We start from the raw sequence: 6,866 nt of genomic DNA, 5'->3' as shown, positions 1-6,866 counted from the left end.
AGCCTACAACACCCGGTATTCCCAGGCGGTCTCCCATCCAAGTACTAACCGGGCCCGACCCTGCTTAGCTTCCGAGATCAGACGAGATCGGGCGCGTTCAGGGTGGTATGGCCGTAGACGTTTTAAAAGTCTGCTGCCGCTGCTTTTAATCAAGCCCCAGCAACACTCCGAGTTCTGCTTCGCAGGCGTCAGCAATCCGCTCTCTAGTCTCTACCGTGCCAAATTCCCGTCTCTCATCTTCTGCGCTTTCTTGCTTCTCCGCTTGCTCCCAGGCGTTCAAAGCTGGTGCACCTTCTGTCAATGGACCCTTTTCCATGATGTTTTTCCGAGTCTTGTTCTCATCATAACAACTCAATAATTTGATGGAAAGAGGTATTCTTTTCATTCTAGCGTAGCTTGAAGTTACCGAAATTTGGGAAGAACTTTTTTTAAAAAATTGTATTTCATCCATATCATAGAATGATGTGAATTTCATTTGTTGACAAGCTCCATTTTCTAGAACAAGTTTTTGGGGGTCCTACAAGAGAGTGAAGAGGGCAAACATAAACTCAACATTTAATTCCGTTGAAGTTGATGTGAACTGCTCCTAAGTGAGCTTTGAAGTCTTGAAATACCTGGATAGACTCCCTGCCTCATTACCAATGCTTCTGGACTCTTCACTATATAACCGAATAAATAACAGTCAACTACAATGATATCAACAAAAAAAAACACCGATCTTTCCAAACAGGAAATCCCAGAAAGATCAGAAACACCCTAAAAACTAACAATTATGGTGACGTCTTTCAGGGGAAATTTGAATGAACAGCGCCATCTCCTGGTGAAAGTCTTCCATGGATTAGAAAGGAGAATTTGTTAGAATTCTGGCAAATTTGTTTCAGAAAAAGTGAGTTCTAAATTTGCACTGACTTACCAAATACTGCAGTACAAAGATTACTAAGAGATATCCCTAAATTCAGAGCCATCTCTGCCTGATAGTACAGATCAAAAACTATGCGCAATGGGACCATACTGAAACAGAACACAGGTTTCAGCAAAATCCCTGGATAATAAAACCAGGTTTGTGGAAAAATGGGGAATAAAAATGGACCCCTAAAAACTTGCATAAATAAGAAAGAACAACAACTAAGTAAATGATGAAACACTTCTCTTAGTGCAGGGATGTGACCGAATCCATCACTGTTTGGTCTCATTGAATAAAGACTCCTGAAAGGACTGAGTTTATGTTGGAGGGGAGGAGTAATCTGAGGACAAAACTGTCCCTTGATCGGCACAAAATCTAGTCCTTCTCGGAACAGACAGTAATACTTCAAGGTGCAATCCATGATGAAAGGAAAGGAACAGTTGCCCTCAAACAAGGAGAGCTAAAAAGGGAAGGACAAAGGATTTTGATGGGAAAACGGGGGGGAAAAATCTCCAGGAAGAATCCCAGCCAGATATTAACCAGATCCAACCTTACATAGCTTCCGCACACCGCGGAAAGCCATGCCTCGCCATCGTAGAGAGGACACGGAGCATGACTGATCACTATTGGGGATCCCACGGGAGGGAGATTTTGTTGGGAGGAAGGGTGCAGACAGAGTGGACGTGGCCTAAGCGATTCCTCGCTGTCCTTTAGTGTAGTCCCCCCAATGATGCAGTTGTTTGCGAAAAAGAAAGTATTGCCCTGGGGCGCTAGTCACAGCAAAAGAGAAGAAGCAGCAGCTTCCGCCAGAGAAAGAAGGAAGAGAATGAAGCCGGACTTGGAGGCCAAAAGAAGAAGAAAAAGCCTACAACACCCGGTATTCCCAGGCGGTCTCCCATCCAAGTACTAACCGGGCCCGACCCTGCTTAGCTTCCGAGATCAGACGAGATCGGGCGCGTTCAGGGTGGTATGGCCGTAGACGTTTTAAAAGTCTGCTGCCGCTGCTTTTAATCAAGCCCCAGCAATACTCCGAGTTCTGCTTCGCAGGCGTCAGCAATCCGCTCTCTAGTCTCTACCGTGCCAAATTCCCGTCTCTCATCTTCTGCGCTTTCTTGCTTCTCCGCTTGCTCCCAGGCGTTCAAAGCTGGTGCACCTTCTTTCAATGGACTCTTTTCCATAATGTTTTTCCAAGTCTTGTTCTCATTATAACAACTCAATAATTTGATGGAAAGAGGTATTCTTTTCATTCTAGTGTAGCTTGAAGATACTGAAATTTGGGAAGAACTTTAAAAAACATTAGCAGATTGTATTTCATCCAGATCATAGAATGATGTGAATTTCATTTGTTGACAAGCTATTGGTATTCTTTTCATTCTAGTGTAGCTTGAAGATACTGAAATTTGGGAAGAACTTTAAAAAACATTAGCAGATTGTATTTCATCCAGATCATAGAATGATGTGAATTTCATTTGTTGACAAGCTCCATTTTCTAGAATAAGTTTTTTGAGGTCCTACAAGAGAGAATGAAGAGGGCAAACATAAATTCAACATTTAATTCCGTTGAAGTTGATGTGAACTGCTCCTAATAAGCGAGCTTTGAAGTCTTTTGAAATCACTGGATAGACTTTCTGCCTCATTACCAATGCTGATTTCTCCACACTCACTACCCCTCTGCATACCCCACCCTACCCAGTCACAGCGCTATTGTCATTCACCATTTATTGTCATTCACCGGCTATTGTCATTTAGCATCTTAACTCTCCAAGATATAAGGACAGATGGACTCATATTCTATCTGTATCTGAAGAAGTGTGTTGTGACTCATGAAAGCTCTTTCCCCACCACAATTTTTGTTAGTCTTATAGGTGTTACTGGACTCTTGCTCTTTTCTACTGGATAGACTACAGTCATTTGCACAGGACTGCCATGTAAGTCACTCGAGTTGTCTTTATTAGCCTCAGAAGAATGCTGTGGTGTAGCATCAAGTTTATTCAACCATGTTCAGGCTTGGTCTTTCATTGTAGTCTACATATTTTTTGATGAAACTTAAACAAAATCTTAGGGGGGAAATCCCATTTGAATTGTATTTTTTCCTTCCTCAATCTACCGACAACTACTTCCGTTTTAATATCAAAATTGTCATGAATTATAGTGATTATTTTCTCTTTTAAATTAAAATTTTGGCATAGAACTAATATGCCTGTGTCCAGAGTTTTGGTACAGGACAAACTGAATGCACCTGATATATTTCATCTATAATAATGTTTTCTGAATCCGCTATGGAAACCATCCAAAGAATAAGTCAAATTGATTCCTTTTATGTTCCCCTCAATAGCCTATTGTTTGTTTTTTTCTAAATCTTTTATTGTAATTTGTCTTTTTTTATTTGTTGAATTCTAGCTTCATCAGGTTTTTTACATTCATTACATTAACTGGTCATTCTTTTCTACCTCCTGAAATGTTTTCAGTTGTGTTCAGTATCATATCAAGCACAACCTTGAACTCCTCAAATTGTTTTATGCTTAAAAGTGTTGACGTTTTGTGGAAAGTACTGAAATTCTGTGTGGCAAATCCAACTTATTTCATTCAGAATGTTATCCAATTCTCTTTTAATATGTTTGACATTCATTTCTATTAAAAATGCAAGTAATTTTTGAAAAATGGTATTACCTGTTGCACACATACCTTAATACTGCACTATTATTCCCATTAACGAAAGCTAGTATTGAATAGCGGTTAGAGTGTAGGACTAGGAACTGTGTACACCCAGGTCAAAATTCCTGCTGTGCTATGGAAACTTCTGGGTGACCTTTGGCTAGACACCCAATTTCAGCCTAACCTTATCCCACAGAGATTTTGCTGGGAGCCTCATAGAGAGTTCAGATGAGTTTGTATTAATTTGGTTGGGCCTAAATAATGGTATTACATCATTTTTGTTTTTTAAAGACTTTCCCCACTAAACACAGCCTCCTTTCTCATATATTTGTCACACTGATCATGCTGTAAGAGAACCCAATTGCTGAACAGATCCTGACTGGAGGAGACACCATTTAAGTCAAGATCGAAACTGAAAAAGCAACTAGTGGAGCAGCATGAATCACACAGTGGAGGCATGCCAGGGCACATCTCTGTCGGTTGTCCCTGCAAGGACCGTACGGTACAAAATGAATACACCTTTTAGCCTAGCAGACGGGAGACTTGACTGAAGGCAAAAATCCATGGAAGAAGAGCTGCGAACAAATATTAACAAAGGGAATGGGGAAAAAAGTATTTATGGGTTAAGCAGGCAGAGCCAGAACAGACTAAAGTTCCATCTTTTTTGTCATCCAACAGCAACTGACTTATAGACAGGGAGTGAAGACAATCACATTCCCTCAGTGCTTGCCCCCAGCTTCTTGTACTCCTCCTGAGTATACTGCCTCTGGATATGGAGGTTCTACCGAACTTTCATGACTAATATCCTCCATGAAGTTGCCTAGTCCCCTTTTACCATCACTTAATCTAGTGGCTTTGACGGTACCCTGCAGCCGTGAATTCCACAAGTTCATTATACTTTTGTAAGAAATAGTATTTCAATTTATGGATCCTGAATCCACAGCTGATCAGTTAGGCACATGACCCAAAGACTTCAATATGATGAGAATAAAATTCACTACACATCTCATTCATACCATTCATCATTTTATGTAGGGCTTTTTTTCAGGGGGAACGGAGTTCTGGCACCTCTTGAAAATACTCGGCAATAGTGCTTGAAAATAATATAATTTCAAAGAATCCTGTGTGTTTCTTCCTCATTTCCCTCTTGAGAGTTTTGCCACCTCTTTCCCTAGAAAAAAACCCCTGATTTTATGTCTTGTAATCATGTATTCCACATGCCGACCACAGCTCAGTTTAGGCTTCCCAGTTGCTTGCTGGTGGCAGGCAGTCTCCCTCTGGAGTTTGCCCCATTACTTGCCAATCGCTGGAGATCGGAGGGGGTGACTACCCCCCCCCCCCGGAGACTGCCCACCACCGGCAGGCCTCCCAGGAAAGCGGACCATGGGCATGCTCCTGATGGGGTGTGACAATGTCTCTTCCTGAGGTAACATTGTTGTGCTGGCTGCAGGCGTGCCCCCACGCTTTGCTGGGCCAGAATTAGCCCTGTGCAAAGCGTAGGAGCATGCCTGTGACCGGTGTGATGATGTCACTTCCTGGAAGTACCAGGAGCATGTTAGCAAAGTGAAAGCATGAAATCAAGCACCTATAGGGCACAAGATAAGTGCCAGGTCCCCCCTTCCCGCTGGGAGGGTACAGGGACCTGGCAACCCTAGCTCAGTTTCATAGCAAAGCACTGTGACTCAGGGTCCAAGCTGGCCACCTGAAATGGCTTTGCCTTGGACCCAAGGCCGGTTCCAGGTTTTAAGAGGCCCTGAGCAGTGTTCTGCTTCAGGCAGGCACAGGCGTCCATGGGGTTAACTTCAGGCAGATAACGGAAGGTGGCTTATCAGAGGCAGCATGCCAGAGGCTGGATGCCAGTGTAGAATAAACAGGGTCCGTTAATTGCACAAGAGGTGTTCTAAGCAGGCCAAGATCAGTTTTCCGAGAAAGCAAGTCTGATAATTGCAGTGAAACCATGTCCCAAGGAATGCATTGAGCACCATTGACAGGGAGGCAAGGCTATTTTCCATGAAATAAACTTCTGAACTTACAGTTCTATCATCCAGCTTGGGCGCAATTCATGTCTCAGCATGCATGAGATGAGAGCATGCATGTCTCGGCATGTATGCATACCAACTGAGGCTGAGAATAGCACGAAATCCCAAGGTGTCCATCTGGATATCTGCAAAGGGCTAATTCCAAAGGACCACCTCAAAGGATATGGGGCTACAAAACAAATGGAAACAGGTATCATGTAGGGGTGCCACCTCTAGGCTGAGAGATTCCTGGAGATTTGGGGGTGGAGGCTGGGGAGGGCCGGATTTGGGGTTTCAAAGCTGCTATTTTCTGAAGGAGAACTAATCCCTCTAGTCTAGAGATCAGTAATTCTGGGAGAACTCCTGGCCCCACCTGGAGGTTGACAGCCCTAGACAGCAACTGTCTATTGTTTATTGTATACTTTATTTTCTAGTTTGCATAGTTAGCGGTTCTCAGCTTTTGTTTTTTTCTTCTTCTCCTACAGTCTGCAGACTGTAGACCAACACAGCTACTTACCTGAAGCGCCAGGTTAGAAGACACCAAGATTAAAATCTCTGCCCAAAAGCTCAGTGCGTAGAAGGCCAGTTTTGCTCTTTCAGCTTCTCCTGCCTCACGGGGTTGTGGGAATAAAAAGGAGAACGAGAAAAGGTATGTGTGTCATCACGAGCTCCTTGAAGGAAGGGCAGAACGCAAATGTACAAAATAAATAGGTTCAGCATCTGACCCTCTGGCTCACGGAAACTTCTGCTGTAATAAATTAACAAATCACAAAACTGCACACCTGGAGATGAAACAGCCTTGAGAAATTAGGAGAGAGCATCTCGACAGAGGGGGATAGTGGGAAAAGAGTTCCCAACTCCAGGTTTGGGATTTCTTGGAGATTTGAGGGCAAAACCTGGGGGGGGGGCAGGGTTTGGGGAGGGGAGAGGAGGGAGCTCAGCAGGGTATATTGCCATAAAATCCATCCTCCAAAGCAGCCATTTTCTCCAGGGGAACTGATTTCTGCAGGCTGGAGATCTCCCAGCATTACAAGTAATCTCTATCCTACCTAGATCAGTTCCCCTGGAGAAAATGGGTGCTCTGGAGGGCCTCTCCGCACCCCTCCTCCAAAATATCCAGGAATTCCCCAACCCAGAATCACGGCCCTAGGTGTAATTCTAGTAGATCTCCAGGCCCCATCTGGAGATTGGCAATCCTAGGTGGGAAGGAGCTGCAACACTTTGGAGATGAACAGTGCAATCCCAAAAAGAGTTACTCCAGTCTTAAGCCCTTTGAAATCAATGAGTTT

The 6,866-nt window shown here is 43.5% G+C and overlaps 2 non-coding genes across 2 annotated transcripts; both read right to left on the bottom strand.

Moving 5' to 3' along the window:
- Positions 1 to 119, bottom strand: LOC129332983 (5S ribosomal RNA). The gene has a single exon (XR_008597382.1). It is a non-coding gene; the product is annotated as a 5S ribosomal RNA (ribosomal RNA).
- A 1,647-nt stretch (positions 120 to 1,766) lies between these two features.
- On the bottom strand, positions 1,767 to 1,885 carry LOC129332954 (5S ribosomal RNA). Its single transcript, XR_008597358.1, has one exon. It is a non-coding gene; the product is annotated as a 5S ribosomal RNA (ribosomal RNA).
- Positions 1,886 to 6,866: the final 4,981 nt, after the last annotated feature.

Source organism: Eublepharis macularius, chromosome 6 (genome assembly GCF_028583425.1).
Source record: "Eublepharis macularius isolate TG4126 chromosome 6, MPM_Emac_v1.0, whole genome shotgun sequence".
Lineage (NCBI taxonomy): Eukaryota > Metazoa > Chordata > Lepidosauria > Squamata > Eublepharidae > Eublepharis > Eublepharis macularius.
This window is presented reverse-complemented; position numbering and strand designations above follow the sequence as displayed.